The following is a 20,227-nucleotide window of genomic DNA, read 5'->3' as shown; positions in this document are numbered from 1 at the left end:
GGTTCGGGATTTTTTAAAATTTTTTTGGAAGGAGTTTTGACCCCAAACTTGCTAGACGTGATCCTTGTATTTTTTTTGGCATGCACAAAAATATTCAGCTAAAAACTCGAAGTGTAAAAGATTTTGTGACCATTTGAAAAAAGTTTCCCCATTTCAGACACTTTAATGGCTACTGGCAGCAAACCTGTAAAATCTCAAATGCTCTTTAAGGGGCTGTGAGTTCTTGAGGTTTGATGAGCGATAGGGGGCCAATATAAGGGCCAAGTACCAGCACCCATCGCACACATCATGTGCGCATAGCCCCCCGACCGCCCGATCGTCGTAAGCCTAATGCTACCGGTCAAGATCTCCGACGATGCTCCGGCGATGGTGCCCTGAGGAAGAAAAATGCTGCACCACATGCCCGAGCCCAGCATGTGCTACCGGAACCCTCAGTTTGGTCCGATCTTAGACTGGAAATGAACTCCATATGCCTAAGCCAATTGACGAAACGAGCGGGTGGGCGGGCGGACGGGCACTACGCCAGTCAGAGAGACGGGATGCACAAGCCGTGGATCGATAGGGTGGTATGTGGGTTTAGGCACATCTTCATATTTCTGCATGCCAATGCCATTTTTATGGCTTGTAAATTCATACAATGGTCCCTTAAACCTTCACGTAAAGTTTCTTGGCAAGACGACTCGTTTTCTATTTTTCATGATTTTTGAAACTTTTTAAGGTTCGGGATTTTTTAAAATTTTTTCGGAAGGAGTTTTGGCCACACACTTGGTAGACGTGATCCTTGTATTTTTTTTGGCATGCAAAAAATAATTCAGCTAAAAACTCGAAGTGTACAAGATTTTGGGACCATTTGAAAAAAGTGTCCCCATTTCAGACACTTTAATGGCTACTGGCAACAAACCTGTAAAATCTCAAATGCTCTTTAAGGGGGTGGGGGTTCTCGAGGTTTGATGAGGGATTGGGGGCCAATATAAGAGCCAAGTACCAGCACCCATCGCACATCATGTGCGCACACCCCCCCGGCCCACATGATTGTCGGAACCCCAATACCGCCGTTCAGGTTCTCTGACAATGCTCTGGCGATGGTGCCTCGATGAGGAAAAATGCGACACCAGCACATGCCCGAGCCTGGCATGTGCTGTCGCAACCCTCGGTCTGGTTTCGATCTTAGAATGGGAATGAACTCCTTATGCTTAGACTGGGAATGAACTCCGTATGCCTAAGTCAACCCACCAAACGAGCGTGCGGGCGCTCAGCCGACCTGAGGGGCTGGATACGCAAGCCGAGGATCGATCGGGTCCCCCTCTGCGTGCTGCCAATCCTGCAGTTGCAACCCTCAGTCCGGTCTGATCTTAGACTGGGAATGAGCTTTGTATGCCTAAGCCAACCAACGAAACGAGCGGACGGGCGGGCGAGCACTATGCCCGCCATAGAGACGGGATGTGCAAGCCGTGGATCGATAGGGTGGTAGGTGGGTTTAGGCACATCTTCATATTTCTGCGTGCCAATGCCATTTTTATGGCTTGTAAATTCATACGATGGTCCCTTAAGCCTTCACGTGAAGTTTCACGGCAAGACGACTCGTTTTTTATTTTTCACAATTTTTGAAACTTTTTACGGTTTGGGATTTTTTAAAATTTTTTCAGAAGGAGTTTTGGCCCCAAACTTGGTGGATGTGATCCTTGTATTTTTATTGCCATGCACAAAACAATTCAGCTAGAAATTCGAAGTGTACAAGATTTTGTGACTATTTGAAAAAAGTGTCCCCATTTCAGACACTTTAATAGCTACTGGCAGCAAACCTGTAAAATCTCAAATGCTTTTTAAGGGGGTGTGAGTTCTCAAGGTTTGATGAGGGATAGGGGACTAGTATAAGGGCCAAGTACCCATACCCATCGCACATCATCTGCGCACACCTCCACCGGCCCCCCTGATCGTCGGAACCCCAATGCTGCCGGTCAAGTTCTTCGGCAATGCTCTGACGATGGTGCCCCGACGAAGAAAAATGCGGCACCAGCACATGCTCGCGCCCAGCATGTGCTGCTGTAACCCTCGGTCCGGTCCAATCTTAGACTGGGAATGAACTTCGTATGCTTAGACTGGGAATGAACTCCGTATGCCTAAGTCAAAGCACGAAACGAGCATGCAGGCGCTCAGCCGGCCAAAGGAGCGGGATGCGTAAGTTGGGGATTGGTAGGGTCCCCCTTTGCGTGCTGTCGAAACTGCTACCGTAACCCTCGATCTGGTTCAATGTTAGACTGGGAATGAACTCCGTATGCCTAAGCCAAGCGACGAAACGAGCGGGCGGGCGGGCAGGCGGGCAGGCACGACGTCGGCCAGAGAGATGGGATGCGCAAGTCATGGATCGATAGGGTGATAGGTGGGTTTAGGAACATCTTCAAACTTCTACGTGCCAATGCCATTTTTATGGCTTGTAAATTCATACAATGGTCCCTTAAGCCTTCACGTGAAGTTTCATGGCAAGACGCCTCGTTTTCTATTTTTCACGATTTTCAAAACTTTTTACGATTCGAGATTTTTTAAAATTTTTTTGGAAGGAGTTTACGCCCCAAACTTGGTAGATGTGATCCTTGTATTTTTGTTGGCATGCACAAAAACATGCAGCTAAAAACTCGAAGTGTACGAAATTTTGTGACCTTTTGAAAAAACTGTCCCCATTCTAAACACTTTAATGGCTACTGGCAGCAAACCTATAAAATCTCAAATGCTCTTTAAGGGGGTGTGAGTTCTCGAGGTTTGATGAGGGATAGGGGGCCAATATAAGGGCCAAGTATCAGCACCCATCGCACATCATGTGCGCCCACCCCCCCGGCCCCTCCGATCGCCTGAACCCTAATGCCACCGATCCGGTTCTTCGGTGATGCTCCGACGATGGTGCCCTGACAAAGAAATATGCGACACCAGCACTTGCTCGAGCCCAGCATGTGCTACCACAACCCTCGATCCGATTCGATCTTAGACTGGGAATGAACTCCGTATGCCTAAGTCAACCCATGAAACGAGCGTGCGGGCGCTCAATCGGTCAAAAGGGCGGGATGCGCAAGTCGGGGATCAACCGGGTCCCCCTCTGCGTGCTGCGATCTTGCTGCCACAACCCTCGGTCTGATCTGATATTACACTGGGAATTAACTCGGTATGCCTAAGCCAACCGACGAAACGAGCGGGCGGATGGGCGTGCAGGCACTACGTCGGCCAGAGAGACGGGATGCGCAAGCCGTGTATCGATAGGGTGGTAGGTCGGTTTAGGCACATCTTCATATTTCTGTGTGCCAATGCCATTTTTATGGCTTGTAAATTCATACAATGGTCCCTTAAGCCTTCACGTGAAGTTTCAAGGCAAGACGACTCGTTTTCCATTTTTCATGATTTTCAAAACTTTTTACGGTTTGAGATTTTTTGAAATTTTTTCGGAAGGCATTTTGGCCCCAAACTTGGTAGCCATGATGCTAGTATTTTTTTTGGCATGCACAAAAAAATTCAGCTAAAAACTCGAAGTGTACAAGATTTTGTGACCAATTGAAAAAAATGTCCCCATTTCAGACACTTTAATGGCTACTGGCAGCAAACTTGTAAAATCTCAAATGCTCCTTAAGGGGATGTGAGTTCTGGAGGTTTGATGAGGGATAGGGGGCCAATATAGGGGCCAACTACCAGCACCCATCGAACATGATGTGCGCACACCCCCCGACCCCTCGATCGCCGGAACCCCAATGTCGTCGGTTAGGTTCTCCGATGATGCTCCGGTAATGGTGCCCCGATGAAGAAAAATGCGGCACCAGCACATGCCCGAGCCCAGCATGGACTGCTGCAACCCTCGGTTTGATCCGATCTTAGATTGGAATGAACTTCGTATGCTTAGATTGGGAAAGAACTTCGTATGCCTAAGTCAACCCACGGAACGAGTGTGCGGGCGCTCAGCCGGCCAAAGGGGTGGGATGCTCAAGCTGGGGATCAGCTGGGTCCCCCTCTGCGTGCTGCTGATCTTGCTACTGTAACACTAGGTCTGGTCTGATCTTAGACTGGGAATGAACTCCATATGCTTAGACTGGGAATGAACTCCGTATGCTTAAGTCAACCCATTAAACGAGCGTACGGACGCTCAGTCGGCCAGAGGGGCGGGATGCGTAAGCCGAAGATCGATCGGGTCTCCCTCTGCATGCTGCCAATCCAGCTGCTACAACCTTCGATCCGGTCCGATCTTAGACTGGGAATGAACTCCGTATGCCTAAGCCAACCGACGAAACGAGCGAGCAGACAGGCGGGCGGGCACTACGTCGGCCAGAGGGGCGGGATACGCAAGTCGAGGATTTATCGGGTCCCCCTCTGTGTGCTGCCAATCCTGCTGCTGCAACCATTGGTTTGGTCTGATCTTAGACTGGGAATAAACTTCGTATGCCTAAGCCAATCGACGAAACGAGCGGACGGGTGGGCACTACGCCAACCAGAGAGACAGGATGCGCAAGCCGTGGATCGATAGCGCGGTTGGTGGGTTTAGGCACATCTCTATATTTTTACATGCCAATGCCATTTTTATGGCTTGTAAATTCATACAATGGTCCCTTAAGCCTTCACGTGAAGTTTCAAGTCAAGACGACTCGTTTTCTATTTTTAATGATTTTTGAAACTTTTTGCAGTTTGGGATTTTTTAAAATTGTTTCAGAAGGAGTTTTGGCCCCAAACTTGGTAGACGTGATCCTTGTATTTTTTTTGGCATGCACAAAAAAATTCAGCTAAAAACTTGAAGTGTACAAGATTTTGTGACCATTTGAAAAAAGTGTCCCCATTCTAGACACTTTAATGGGTACTGGCAGCAAACCTGTAAAATCTCAAATGCTCTTTAAGGGGGTGTGAGTTCTCGAAGTTTGATGAGGGATAGGGGGCCAATATAAGGGCCAAGTACCAGCACCCATCGCACATCATGTGCGCACACCCGCCCGGCCCCCCCGATCGTCGGAACCCCAATGCCGTCGGTCAGGTTCTCCGGTGATGCTCTGGCGAAGAAAAATACGGCACTAGCACATGCCCGAGCCCAGCATGTGCTGCCGCAACCCTTGGCCCGATCCGATCTTAGACTGGGAATGAACTCCATATGCTTAGACTGGGAATGAACTCCGTATGCCTAAGTCAACCCACAAAACGAGCTTGCGGGCGCTCAACCGGCCAGAGGGGCGAGATGCACAAACCGGGGATCGGCTGGGTCCTCCTATGCGTGTTGCCGATCCTGTAGCCGTAAACTTCAATTCGGTCCAATCTTAGACTGCGAATGAACTCCGTATGCCTAAGCCAACTGACGAAACGACCAAGCGGGCGGGCGGGCACTACGCCGACCAAAGAGACGGGATGCGCAAGCCGTGGATCGATAGGGTGGTAGGTGGGTTTAGGCACATCTTCATATTTCTGCATGCCAATGCCATTTTTATGGCTTGTAAATTCATACAATGGTCCCTTAAGCCTTCACGTGAAGTTTCATGGCAAGACGACTCGTTTTCTATTTTTCATAATTTTCGAAACTTTTTACGGTTTGGAATTTTTTAAAATTTTTTTGGAAGGATTTTTAGCCCCAAACTCGATAGACGGGATCCTTGTATTTTTGTTGGCAAGCACAAAATAATTCAGCTAAAACCTTGAAGTGTACAAGATTTTGTGACCATTTGAAAAAAGTGTCCCCATTTCAGACACTTTAATGGCTACTGGCAGCAAATCTATAAAATCTCAAATGCTCTTTAAGGTGGTGTGAGTTCTCGAGGTTTGATGAGGGATAGGAGGCCAATATAAGGGCCAAGAAGCCAGCACCCATCGCACATCATGTGCGCACACCCCCCCGGCCCCCCTGATCGCCGGAACCCCAATGCCGCCAGTCAGGTTCTCCGACGATGGTGCCCCGGTGAAGAAAAATGCGGCATCGGCACATGCCCGAGCCCAGCATGTACTACTGTAACCCTCGGTCCAGCTCGATCTTAGACTGGGAATGAACTCCGTATGCTTGGACTGGGAATGAACTACGTATGCCTAAGTCAACCCACAAAATGAGCGTGCGGGCACTCGCCGGCCAGAGGGGCGGGATGCGCAAGCCGGGGATCGATCGAGTCCCTCTCTGCGTACTGTCGATCCTGCTACCGTGACCCTCAGTCTGGTCTGATCTTAGACTGGGAATGAACTCCGTATGCCTAAGCCAACTGACGAAATGAACGGACAGGCAGGCACTACGCCGGCCAGAGAGACGAGATGCGCAAGCCGTGGATCGATAGGGTGGTTGGTGGGTTTAGGCACATCTTCATATTTCTGCGTGCCAATGCCAGTTTTATGGCTTGTAAATTCATACAATGGTCCCTTAAGCGTTCGTGTGAAGTTTCATGGCAAGATGACTCGTTTTCTATTTTTCACGATCTTCAAAATTTTTACGGTTTGGGATTTTTCAAAATTTTGTCGGAAGGAGTTTTGGCCCCAAACTTGGTAGACGTGATCCTTGTATTTTTGTTGGCATGCACAAAAACATTCAGCTGAAAACTCAAAGTGTACAAGATTTTGTGACCATTTGAAAAAAGTGTCCCCATTTTAGACACTTTAATGGCTACTGGTAGTAAACCTGTAAAATCTCAAATGCTCTTGAAGGAGGTGTGAGTTCTCGAGGTTTGATGAGGGATAGGGGGCCAATATAAGGGCCAAGCACCAGCACCCATCGCACATCATGTGTGCACACCTTTCGGCCCCCCCGATCGCCGAAACCCCAATGCCATCGATCAGGTTCTCCAATGATGCTCCGATGATGGTGCCCCGTCGAAGAAAAATACGGCACCAGCACATGCTCGAGCCCAGCATGTGCTATCGCAACCCTCTATCCGATTTGATCTTAGACTGGGAATGCACTTCGTATGCTTAGACTGGGAATGCACTCCGTATGCTTAAGTCAACCCATGAAACGAGCGTGCGGGCGCTCAACCGGCCAGAGGGGCGGGATGCGTAAGCCGGGGATGGTTAGGTCTCCCTCTACGTGCTGCCGATCCTTCTGCAGCAACCCTCGGTCCGATCCAATCATAGACTGGGAATGAACTCCGTATGCCTAAGCCAATGACGAAACGAGTGGGCGGGCAGTACGCCGGCTGGAGAGGCGGGATGTGCAAGCCGTGGATCGATAGGGTGGTAAATGGGTTTAGGCACATCTTTATATTTCTGTGTGCCAATGCCATTTTTATGACTTGTAAATTCATACAATGGTCTCTTAAGCCTTCGTGTGAAGTTTCATGGCAAGACGACTCGTTTTCTATTTTTCACGATTTTTAAAACTTTTTACGGTTCAAGATTTTTAAAAAATTTTTCAGAAGGAGTTTTGGCTCCAAACTTGGTAGACATGATCCTTGTATTTTTGTTGGCATGTGCAAAAAAATTCAGCTAACAACTCAAAGTGTACAAGATTTTGTGACCATTTGAAAAAAGTGTCCCCATTTCAGACACTTTAATGGCTACTGGCAGCAAACCTGTAAAATCTCAAATGCTTTTTAAGGAGGTGTGAGTTCTCGAGGTTTGATGAGGGATAAGGGGCCAATATAGGGGCCAAGCACCAGCACCCATCGCACATCATGTGCGCACACCCCCCTCAGCCAGCCCGATTGTCGGAACCCCAATACCGCCAATCAGGTTCCCCGGTGATGCTCCGATGATGGTGCCTCGACGAAGAAAAATACGGCACCAGCACATGCCCGAGCCCAGCGTGTGCTGCTGCAACCCTCGGTCTGGTCCGATCTTTGACTGGGAATGAACTCCGTATGCTTAGACTGGGAATGAACTCTGTATGCCTAAGTCAACCCACGAAATGAGTGTGCGGGGGCTCATACGGCCAGAGGGGCGGGATGCATAAGCCGGGGATCGATCGGGTCCCCCTCTGCGTGCTACCGATCCTACTGTCGTAACCCTCGATCTAGTCCAATCTTAGACTGGGAATGAACTCCATATGCCTAAGCCAACCGACGAAACGAGCGGGCGAGCGGGTGGGTAGTACGCCACCCAGAGAGGCGGGATGCGCAAGCCGTAGATTGATAGGGTGGTAGGTGGGTTTAGGCACATCATCATATTTCTGTATGCCAATGCCATTTTTATGGCTTGTAAATTCATACAATGGTCCCCTAAGCCTTCATGTGAAGTTTCATTGCAAGACGACTCGTTTTCTATTTTTCATGATTTTTGAAACTTTTTGATGTTCGGGTTTTTTTAAAATTTTTTGGGAAGGATTTTTGGCCCCAAACTTGGTAGATGTGATCCTTGTAATTTTGTTGGCTTGCACAAAAACATTCAACTAAAAAATCGAAGTGTAAAAGATTTTGTGACCATTTGAAAAAAGTGTCCCCATTTCAAACACTTTAATGGCTACTGGCAGCAAACCTGTAAAATCTCAAATGCTCTTTAAGGGGGTGTGAGTTCTCGAGGTTTGATGAGGGATAGGGGGCCAATATAAGGGCCAAGTACCAGCACCCATCGCACATCATGTGCGCACACCCCCCACAGCCCCCCGATCGTCGGAACCCCAATGCCGCCGGTCAGGTTCTCCGGCATGGTGCCCCGGTGAAGAAAAATGCGACGCCAGCACATGCCCGAGCCCAGCATGTGCTACCGTAACCCTCAGTCCGGTCCGATCTTAGATTGGGAATGAACTTCGTATGCTTAGACTGGGAATGAACTTCGTATGCCTAAGTCAACCCACGAAATGAGCGTGCAGACACTCAGCCGGCTAGAGGGGCGGGATGCGTAAGTCGGGGATCGATCGGGTCCCCTTCTGCGTGCTGTCGATCTTGCTGCCGCAACCGTCAGTCCAATCTGATCTTAGACTAGGAATGAACTCCGTATGCCTAAGCCAACCGACGAAACCAGCAGGTGGGCGGGCGGGCGGGCACTACGTCGACCAGAGAGATGGGATGCGCAAGCCGTGGATTGATAGGGTGGTAGGTGAGTTTAGGCACATCTTCATATTTCTGTGTACGAATGCCATTTTTATGGCTTGGAAATTCATACAACGGTCCCTTAAGCCTTCACGTGAAGTTTCATGGCAAGACAACTCGTTTTTTATTTTTCACGATTTTTCAAACTTTTTACGGTTCGGGATTTTTTAAAATTTTTTCAGAAGGAGTTTTGGGCCCAAACTTGGTAGATGTGATCCTTGTATTTTTGTTGGCATGCTCAAAAACATTCAGGTAAAAACTTGAAGTGTACAAGATTTTGTGACCATTTGAAAAAAGTGTCGCCATTTCAGACACTTTAATGACTACTGGCAGCAAACCTGTAAAATCACAAATGCTCTTTAAGGGGGTGTGAGTTCTCGAGTTTTGATGACGGATAGGGGGCCAATATAAGGGCCAAGTACCAGCACTCATCGTACATCGTGTGCGCACACCCCCTAGCCCCCCGATCGTCGAAACCCTAATGCCGTCGGTCAGGTTCTCCGACGATGGTGCCCCAGCGAAGAAAAATGCGGCACCAGCACATGCCCGAGCCCAGCATGTGCTGCCGTAACCCTCGGTCTGTTCTAATCTTAGACTGGGAATGAACTTCGTATGCTTAGACTGGGAATGAACTCCGTATGCCTAAGTCAACCCACGAAAGGAGCATACGAACCCTCAGCCGACCAGAGGGGCGAGATTGGAAAGCTAGAGATCGGTCGGGTCCCCCTCTACGTGCTGTCGATCCTACTGCCGTAACCCTTGATCCGGTCAGATCTTAGACTAGAATTGAACTTCGTATGCCTAAGCCAACCGACGAAACAAGCGGGCGGGCGGGCGAGCGGGCACTACACCGGCCAGAGAGACGGGATTCGCAAGTTGTGGATCGATAGGGTGGTAGGTGGGTTTAGGCACATCTTCATATTTCTACGTGCCAATGCCATTTTTATGGCTTGTAAATTCATACAATGGTCCCATAAGCCTTCACATGAAGTTTCATGGCAACACGACCCGTTTTCTATTTTTCATGATTTTTGAAACTTTTTGGGGTTCGGGATTTTTTCATATTTTTTCAGAAGGAGTTTTGGCCCAAAACTTGGTACACGAGATCCTTGTATTTTTGTTGGCATGCACAAAAAATTTCAGCTAAAAACTAGAAGTGTACAAGATTTTGTGACCATTTGAAAAAAGTTTCACCATTTCAGACACTTTAATGGCTACTGGCAGCACCCATCGCACATCATGTGCGCACACCCCCCGGCCCCCCGATCGTCTAAACCTCAATGCTGTTGATCAGGTTCTCCAACGATTCTCCAGTGATGGGAGCCTGGCGAAGAAAAATGTGGCACCAGCACATGTCCGAGCCTAACATGTGCTGCCGCAACCCTCGGTCCGGTCTGATCTTAGACTAGGAATGAACTCCGTATGCTTAGATTGGGAATAAACTCAATATGCCTAAGTCAACCCAGGAAATTAGCGTGCGGGTGCTCAGCTGGCCAAAGGGGCGTGATGCGCAAGTCGGGGATCGGCTAGGTCCCCCTCAGTGTGTTGCCGATCCTGCTACCGCAACCCTCGGTCTGATCTAATCTTAGACTGGGAATGAAGTCCGTATGCCTAAGCCAATCGATGAAACGAACGGGCGGGCGGGCGGGCGGAAGGGTGGGCACTACGTTGGCCAGAGAGACGGGATGCACAAGTCGTAGATCGATAGGGTGGTAGGTGGGTTTAGGCACATCTTCATATTTCTACGTGCCAGTGCCATTTTTATGGCTTGCAAATTTAAACAATGGTCCCTTAAGCCTTCACGTGAAGTTTCATGGCAAGACGACTCGTTTTTTATTTTTCATGATTTTTGAAACTTTTTACGGTTCGGTATTTTTTTTAAATTTTTTCGGAAGGAGTTTTGGCCCCAAACTTGGGAGACATGATCCTTGTATTTTTGTTGGCATGCACAAAAAAATTAAGGTAAAAACTCGAAGTGTACAAGATTTTGTGACCATTTGAAAAAAGTGTCCCCATTTCAGACACTTTAATGGCTACTGGAGCAAACCTGTAAAATCTCAAATGCTCTTTAAGGGGGTGTGAGTTCTCGAGGTTTGATGAGGGATAGGGGGCCAATATAAGGGCCAAGTACCAGCACCTATCGCACATATGTGCGCACAGCCCCCCGGCCCCCCCGATCGCCGGAACCCCAATGTCGTCGGTCAGGTTCTCCGATGATGCTCCAGCGATGGTGCCCCGACGAAGAAAAATGTGGCACCAGCACATGCCAGAGCCCAGCATGTGTTGCCGCAACCTTCGGTCCAGTCTCATCTTAGACTGGGAATGAACTCCGTATGCCTAAGTCAACCCATAAAATGAGGGTGCGAGCACTCAGCCGGCCAGAGGGGCGGGACACGCAAGCTGGGGACTGGTTGGGTCCCCTTTGGCGTGTTGCCGATCCTGCTGCTGCAACCCTCAGTCCGGTTCAATCTTAGACTGGGAATGAACTCTGTATGCCTAAGCCAATCGACAAAACGACCGGGCGGGTGGTTGGGCGAGCACTACGCCGGCCAGAGAGATGGGATGCACAAGCCATGGATCGATAGGGTGGTAGGTGGGTTTAGGCACATCTTCATATTTCTGCATGCCAATGCCATTTTTATGGCTTGTAAATTCATACAATGGTCCCTTAAGCCTTCCCGTGAAGTTTCATGGCAAGACGACTCGTTTTCTATTTTTCACGATTTTCAAAACTTTTTACGGTTCGGTATTTTTTAAAATTTTTTCAAAAGGAGTTTTGGCCCGAAACTTGGTAGACGTGATCCTTGTATTTTTTTTGAAATGCACAAAAAAATTCATCTAAAAACTCGAAGTGTACAAGATTTTGTGACCATTTAAAAAAAGTGTCTCCATTTCAGACACTTTAATGGCTACTGATAGCAAACCTGTAAAATCTCAAATGCTCTTTAAGGGGGTGTGAGTTCTGGAGGTTTGATGAGGGATAGGGGCCAATATAAGGGCCAAGTACTAGCACCCATCGCACATCATGTGCGCACAGCCCCCCTGGCCCCCCCGATCGTCGGAACCCCAATACCGCCGGTCAGGTTCTCCGGCGATGCTGCCCCGACGAAGAAAAATGCGGCACCAGCACATGCCCGAGCCCAGCATATGCCTGAGCCCAGCATGTGCTGGCGCAACCCTCGGTCCGATCCAATCTTAGACTGGGAATGAACTCCATATGCTTAGACTGGGAATGAACTTCGTATGCCTAAGTCAACCCACGAAATAAGCATGCGGGTGTTCAGTCGGCCAGAGGGGCAGGATGCGCAAGTCGGGGATCGGTCGGGTCCCCCTCTACGTGCTGCTGATCCTGCTACCGCAACCCTCAATCTGGTTCGATCTTAGACTGGGAATGAACTCCGTATGCCTAAGCCAACCGACGAAACGAGCGGGCGGGCACTACGTCAGCCAGAGAGACGGGTTGCGCATGCCGTGGATCGATAGGGTGGTAGGTGGGTTTAGGTACATCTTCATATTTCTGCATGCCAATGCCATTTTTATGGCTTGTAAATTCATAAAATGGTCCCTTAAGCCTTCACGTGAAGTTTCATGGCAAGACGACTTGTTTTCTATTTTTCACGATTTTTGAAACTTTTTACGGTTCGGGATTTTTTAAAATTTTTTCGGAAGGAATTTTGGCCCCAAGCTTGGTAGACGTGATCATTGTATTTTTTTTGGCATGCACAAAACACTTCAGCTAAAAACTCGAAGTGTACAAGATTTTGTGACCATTTGAAAAAAGTGTCCCCATTTCGGACACTTTAATGGCTACTGGCAGCAAACTTGTAAAATCTCAAATGTTCTTTAAGGGGGTGTGAGTTCTGGAGTTTTGATGAGGGATAGGGGGCCAATATAAGGGCCAAATACCAGCACCCATCGCACATCATGTGAGCACACCCCCCCCGGCCCCCCGATCGTCAGAACCCCAATGCGGCCGGTCAAGTTCTCCGACGATGCTCCGACGATGGTGTCTCGACGGAGAAAAATGCGGCACCAGCACATGGCCGAGCGCAGCATGTGCTGCCGCAACCCTCGGTCTGGATCGATCTTAGACTGGGAATGAACTACGTATGCTTAAATTGGGAATGAACTCCGTATACCTAAGTCAACCCACGAAATGAGCATGCGGGCGCTCAGCCGGCCAGAAAGGCGGGATGCGCAAGCCGGGTGTCACGGACTAAGCTTTCTCTCAACAAGCAATAGAGCGTGCGGCACTTGAATGGGTGCTCCCAACCAAGTCAGCCTTCAATAGATCAATATCTGAACAAATAACCATAAGCTATGGTTAGTCACAAGCATTCATAATAAGGCACAACATATCGAGATCAATCTTAAGCGCACACACAAGGAGGCATATTCGCATCAAGAAAAAGAAAAACACATCGGGGCAACAATTAGGACATTCAATCGAGATGAGTTTTATTATAAATGGGACTCATACATCGGGACCTCCCACCATCACCAGGGCCAGGGGGTAGCCCTTGGTGGGTGGCCTAAGCTTGCATAGCAATCGGTGAGACAGCCCAACACTACGCTGCCAGCTCACCCCCATAAAGAGCCTTAGAGATTTTAGAGCTATGCTACCAGTAACCATTACAATGTTTAAAATGGGGACACTTTTCCTAGCACAAGGAATCTACCCGGCCATGGCCCTATACATGGGTGGCTCATGGCAACCTAAGTCCCGATCATGGCCCTATACAAGGTTGGCTCATGACATCCTCCCCCCACCTATTCTATCGATGTCCTCGTCGACTTGCTGGCTTGAAATTCTTCAATCTTCCTTTGAAATCTCTGGAGGTTGTGTTCTCTCTCTGAGCTGGTTTCTTCTAGTCCTAATCCCTCCCACTTCACTAAGTACTCCCGAACTAGTCTTCGAGATATCTTGGTTTCCCTGTCAGCTAAGATCTCTTCGACTCGATGCTCTGAGGGTGGCTTTATGGTGATGGCGGCTTTGGTTGGCTCCCTTCGGCTAGCATCTATAGTATCTGCATGGAAAGGTTTCAAGTTGCTCACATGAAATACTGTGTGCACCTTCATCCACTTTGGTGGGTCAATTTTGTAAGAAGCATTCCCCACCTTGGAAAGGACCTTTACTGGACCTTCATATTTATGCACCAGTCTACGATCACTCTTTCTCAGGAACCTAGTTTGTTCAGGAACTAGTCGGACAAGAACCAAATCACCAGCTTGAAATTGTTGAGCTTTACAACCCTTGTCTGCCCATTTTTTCATCCGCTTTGATGCTTTCTCCAGGTAGGCTTACGCAATCTCTGTGTTCTGTTTCCACTCTTTGCTGAGATTGAAGGCTCTCAGATTCTTTCCTCCATATTATTCCAAGAAAGTGTGGGGTAACCTTGGTAATTATCCGGTGACCACCTCAAATGGGTTCTTGTTGGTGGAAGAGCTTTTGTTGGAATTAAAGCAGAGTTGAGCCACATCCAATAATGAAGGCCAGTCTTTCTAATTAGCTTGAACAAAATGCTTAAGTATTCCTCTAATAATTTGTTGAACCGTTCCATTTGACCATCAGTTTGGGGGTGATAGCTTGAGGAAATGTTAAGTTGGGACCTCAATATCTTGAAAAGTTCTCTCCAGAAGGACCCCGTGAATCTCGGATCTCGGTCACTGACAATGTTTAGAGGGAGGCCCCAGTATTTGACCACATGTTTGAATAATAGTCGAGCTGTGTCTTCCGCTATGCAATACTTGTGAGCGGGAATAAATGTGGCATACTTAGAGAACCGATCAATTACCACCAAAATCGCTCCAAGGTCACCAACCTTGGGTAGGCTCGAAATGAAATCGAGGGAGATGCTTTCCTAAGGTCTGGTGGGTACTGGTAGTGGTTCAAGCATGCCTGCAGGTTTTCTCCTTTCAACCTTGTCTTGTTGGCAAATGAGGCAAGTCTTCGTATAGTCCATCACATCTTGTCGCATGTGAGGCCAATAGTATCCCTATTTCAATAACGCCAAAGTACGTTGCCAACTCGAGTGTCCCATCCACGGTGTGTCATGACATTCCCTCATTAGCATCTATCTCAGAGTTTCTGCTCTTAGGAAAAATACTCGAGGCCCCTTAGTCTATAGGACCCCATTTTCTTGCCAGAAGTACTTGGACTTCCCTTCTTCCACTAGCTTCAGGATGGCACAAGCTTGCGGGTCCTTTCCTAAGTGATCTCCAATCAACTTGTGAATGTCTATAGTGGCTCTACTAGCCGTCATTAGGGTAATTCTTCTAAGGGCCACTAGATCTGTTCGCCTGCTCAATGCATCAGCCACTTGATTGGTCTTTCCAGCGGTGTGCTCAAAACAAAAGTCGAATTCCGTTAAAAATTCCTACCACCTAGCTTGTTTTACCGTAAGCCTTGGTTGGGTGAAAAAATGGCTAACGATCGTATTGTCTGTCTTCATGACAAAGTGTGAACCCAACAAGTAATGTTGCCAAGCCCTCAAGCAGTGCACCACCGCGAGGAGTTTTTTTTCTTGGGTCGTATATTTCTTTTCAGCTTCATTTAGCTTCCTACTTTCAAATGCTATCGGGTGATGTTGTTGCAAAAGCACTCCTCTAATAGCAAAATCGGATGCATCTGTCTGAACTTCGAAGGGCTTTTTAATATCAGGGAGAGCTAAGATGGGATCTTTCATAATAGCATCCTTCAATCCCTCGAAGGCCTCTTGGCACTCACTCATCCAACATCATTTACGCTCCTTCTTCAATAGCTCCATGAGGGCTATGGTCTTGCAAGAGTACCCTTCCACAAACCTTCTATAGTAGTTGGCTAGTCCCAAAAATGAGCGGAGCTCACTAACATTCTTCGGTGTTGTCCACTCTTTGATGGCCCTAACCTTTTCCATGTGCATTCGAATGTGGCCACGTTCGACAATGTGATCGAGAAAATGGATTCGGGTCTGAACAAATGCACACTTCTCCCTTTTTACGTATAACTGGTGGTCATGTAATCTTTGAAGTACCTGACGCAGGTGCTCTTGATGCTCTTCCAAAGTGGAGCTATATACCACTATATCATCTAAATAGATGACTACAAATTTGTCTAAGTAGTCATGGAACACCTGATTCATCAATGTACAAAATGTGGCAGGAGCATTGGTCAGTCCAAAAGGCATAACAAGAAATTCAAATGCACCATATCGTGTCACACAAGTGGTCTTTGGCTTATCTCCCTCAATGATTTGGACTTGATGGTAGCCAGATCTCAGGTCCAATTTGGAGAAGTACTTGGCTTGGCTCAATTGATCAAACAAGTCTGCTATAAGGGGAATGGGATATTTGTTTTTTACGGTGACTTTGTTCAGGGCCCCGTAGTCAACACATAATCACAAACTTCCATCGTGCTTCTTCTGAAATAGCACTGGCATTCTGAAATGAGCCTTTGATGGTCTGATGAACCTGGCTTATAACAGCTCATCTAATTGCTTTCTTAGTTCGGCCAACTCTGGTGGGGCCATGTGGTAGGGCGCTCTAGCAGGGGGTTTCGCTCCTGGGAGGACATCGATTTCATGGTCCACTACTCGTCGAGAGGGTAGAACTTTAGGCAACATCTCTGGCATCACCTCTTCGAATTCTTCCAACACTTTTTCCACACTATCAGGTATTGGTTCTACTTTCGACCCTTCTTTGTAAATCGACACAGCCACAAATAAGGGTTCCTCTCTCTTTATCCCTTTCTTGAACTGCAAAGTTGGAATCATTTTCTTCCCACTCTTTGGTAAGATGTTGGCTGGCACCACACATGGGTGTTCTCCTAAGAACAACAAGCAGCTAGCGGCGGGGATAGGGATGACCTGAGCCAACATCATAAAGTCCAATCTAAGGACAACATCAAAGTCATCCATGGGGGAAACTGTAAAGTCTACCTTCCCCTCCCATGGCCCCAATCGGGTTGTCACACTTTTGGGGCTTCCACTGATCGTAAAGGCTGGTGAATTGACCGCCTTCATTCATCCACAGTCTTTACTAATCTGAAGACCACACCTTTTTACTTCTTCTAGTGTGATGAAAGTGTCAGTTGCACCCGTATCCACCATGGCCTTGGTGGCTTTCTCATTGATCGTCAAGTTCACATACATCAAGCCTCTACTCTGCTCTTTCTTTATAGTGTTCAATTGGGTGCGGAAGGCATTGAGGAACCTTATTGAACCCATCTTGGTTGGCTCTTCTTCAGCTTCTTCAACGCTCTCTGGCATTTTTGCAGACTCTTGAGATGAGGTCCTTAAGGCATTAAGGGCTCCCCTGTGCGGGCATTCAGCCACCTGATACAGCCCCTTGCAAAGAAAGCAAGCTAACGGTTGCCTAGGCTTGAAAATCCCTGTGTTGCTTGTCTTGGGCTGGGTGCTATCTCGACCAAAGGACCTCCTGTCTGATCCTCCACTGAAGGGTTGGTCCAACCTAGTCATCTTTCCCCCACTCCTAAAGTTAAAGCTACTGCCAACTAATGGAGGATTTTTCCGTTTTAAGGAGCCATCATTGTAATCGTGAAGACGTTCAGCTGCAGCCATGGCCGTGGCCACATCTTGCACTTTCTGCCTTTGTAGTTCTATCCTTGCCCAAGGCGTGAGGCCTTCAAGAAAATAGAACATCTTGTCTTTTTTGAACATGTCTCGAATATCCAACATCAGGGTAGAAAAGCTCCTCACAAATTCTCGCACCGTTCAGGTTTGCACCAACTCTCGAAGTCTCTTTCGAGCCATATACTCCACATTCTCAGGGAAAAACTGGTTTTTCAATTCTCACTTCAGATCCGTCCAAGTCTTAATCGGGCACTCATCATTGACAAACTTGGAGTGCCACCACAGCTTGGCATCCCCTGAGAGGTACATCGACGCCATTATCACCTTGTCTTCCTCTGAATTTGTGTGTACAGCTAAGAAGTATTGCTCCATGTCAAACAAGAAATTTTCAAGTTCCTTAGCATCCTTTGCCCCCTCATAGCATCGAGGCTCCGGCACCTTGAGCCTTTGTCCCCTTTCCATTGAGCTTGAACCTAATCTGGCCACAACCATTTGTAGGATGCTCACCTGTGCTCTGAGCTCCTCAAACTCCTTTTGAAGAATGTTCAAAGCATCTCTAGCCTCTTTGCTCACATTCTGGAGAGTGTCAAACAACTCTCGTTGGGTTGTCTCGATCTCCCTCACTTGGTCTTTCGTCACCATATGAGTTTTCATTGCGGCCACCGCGGCCTCAAGTTCCTTAATTCTCTGTTGATGATCCAGTCCACCATTTGTGGCCATCTCATCCATTTTTCTAGCACTTCTCAACTGTGCTCTGATACCACGTGTCATAGACTAAGCTTTCTCTCAACAAGCAATAGACCGTGCAGCACTTGAATGGGCACTCCCAACCAAGTCAGCCTTCAATAGATCGATATCTGAACAAATAACCATAAGCTATGGTTAGTCACAAACATTCACAATAAGGCACAACATATCGAGATCAATTTCAAGCACACACACAAGGAGGCATATTCGCATCAAGAAAAAGAAAAACACATCGGGGCAACAATCGAGACATTCAATTGGGATGAGTTTTATTATAAATGGGACTCATACATCGGGACCTCCCACCATCACCAGGGCCAGGGGGCAGCCCTTGGTGGGTGGCCTAAGCTCGCATAGCAACCGGTGAGACAACCCAACACTACGCTGTCTGCTCACCCCCCCTAAAAAGCCTTAGAGATTTTAGAGCTATGCTACAGTAACCATTACAATGTTTGAAATGGGGACACTTTTCCTAGTATAAGGGATCTACCCGGCCATGGCCCTATACATGGGTGGCTCATGGCAACCTAAGTTTCGGTCAAGGCCCTATACAAGGTTGGCTCATGACACCAGGGATCGATCAGTTCCCCCTCTGCGTGCTGCCGATCCTACTACTGTAACCCTAGGTCCGATCTAATCTTAGACTGGGAATGAACTTCGTATGCCTAAGCCAACCGACGAAACGAACGGGCGGGCGAGCGGGCGGGCACTATGCCGGCCAGAGAGATAGGATGCGCAAGCCATGGATCGATAGGGTGGCAGGTGAGTTTAGGCATATCTTCATATTTCTATGTGCCAATGCCATTTTTATGGCTTGTAAATTCATACAACGGTCCCTTAAGCCATCACGTGAAGTTTCATGGCAAGATGACTCGCTTTCTATTTTTCATGATTTTTGAAACTTTTTTACGGTTTGGGATTTTTTAAAATTTTTTCAGAAGGATTTTTGGTCCCAAACTTGGTAGATGTGATCCTTGTATTTTTGTAGGCATGCACAAAACAATTCAGCTAAAAACTCGAAGTGTACAAGATTTTGTGACCATTTGAAAAAAGTGTCCCCATTTCAGACACTTTAATGGCTACTGGCAGCAAACCTGTAAAATCTCAAATGCTCTTTAAGGGGGTGTGAGTTTTTGAGGTTTGATGAGGGATAGGGGCCCAATATAAGGGCCAAGTACCAGCACCCATCGCACATCATGTGCGCACACCCCCCAGCCCTCCCGATCGCTGGAACCCCAATGCGGCCGGTCAGGTTCTCCGACGATGCTCCAACGATGGTGCCTCGGTGAAGAAAAATACGGCACCAGCACATGCCCTAGCCCAGCATGTGCTGCCGCAACCTTCGGTATGGTAAGATCTTAGACTGGGAATGAACTCCGTATGCCGAAGTCAACCCACGAGCGTGCGGGCACTCAACCGACCAAAAGGATGGGGTGTGTAAGCCGGGGATCAATCGGGTCCCCCTCTGCGTGTTGCCGATCCTGCTACCACAACCCTTGATTCAGTCTCATCTTAGATTGGGAATGAACACCATATGCTTAAGCCATCCAAAGAAACGAGCGGGCAGGCGGACGGGCGGGTGGGCGCTACACCGGCCAGAGAGATGGGATGCGCAAGCCATGGATCGATAGGGTGGTATGTGGGTTTAGGCACATCTTCATATTTCTGTATGCCAATGCCATTTTTATGGCTTCTAAATTCATACAATGGTCCCTTAAGCCTTCACGGGAAGTTTAATGGCAAGACGACTCGTTTTCTATTTTTCATGATTTTATAAAGTTTTTACGATTCGAGATTTTTTAAAATTTTTTCGGAAGGAGTTTTGGCTGGTAGACGTGATCCCTATATTTTTGTTGGCATGCACAAAAAAAGTCAGGTAAAAACTCGAAGTGTACAAGATTTTGTGACCATTTGAACAAAGTGTGCCCATTCCAGACACTTTAATGGCTACTGACAGCA

General features: G+C 47.8%; 1 pseudogene across 1 annotated transcript in view; it reads left to right on the top strand.

Moving 5' to 3' along the window:
* Positions 1 to 13,935: 13,935 nt before the first annotated feature.
* LOC111291637 (N-terminal acetyltransferase A complex auxiliary subunit NAA15-like) overlaps positions 13,936 to 20,227 on the top strand; it is a 190,846-nt pseudogene continuing 184,554 nt past the window's right edge. Inside the window, exons 1-2 of the transcript XR_016330434.1 lie at positions 13,936 to 13,974; positions 14,247 to 14,341. The product of XR_016330434.1 is annotated as an N-terminal acetyltransferase A complex auxiliary subunit NAA15-like (transcript). The remainder of the gene's footprint in view (positions 13,975 to 14,246; positions 14,342 to 20,227) is intronic.

This window comes from Durio zibethinus, chromosome 19 (genome assembly GCF_047325235.1).
Source record: "Durio zibethinus cultivar Kanyao isolate XHJ-2024 chromosome 19, ASM4732523v1, whole genome shotgun sequence".
Taxonomy (NCBI): Eukaryota; Viridiplantae; Streptophyta; class Magnoliopsida; order Malvales; family Malvaceae; genus Durio; species Durio zibethinus.
Note: the sequence above shows the minus strand (reverse complement) of the source record. Positions and strands in the feature narration are given on the sequence as shown.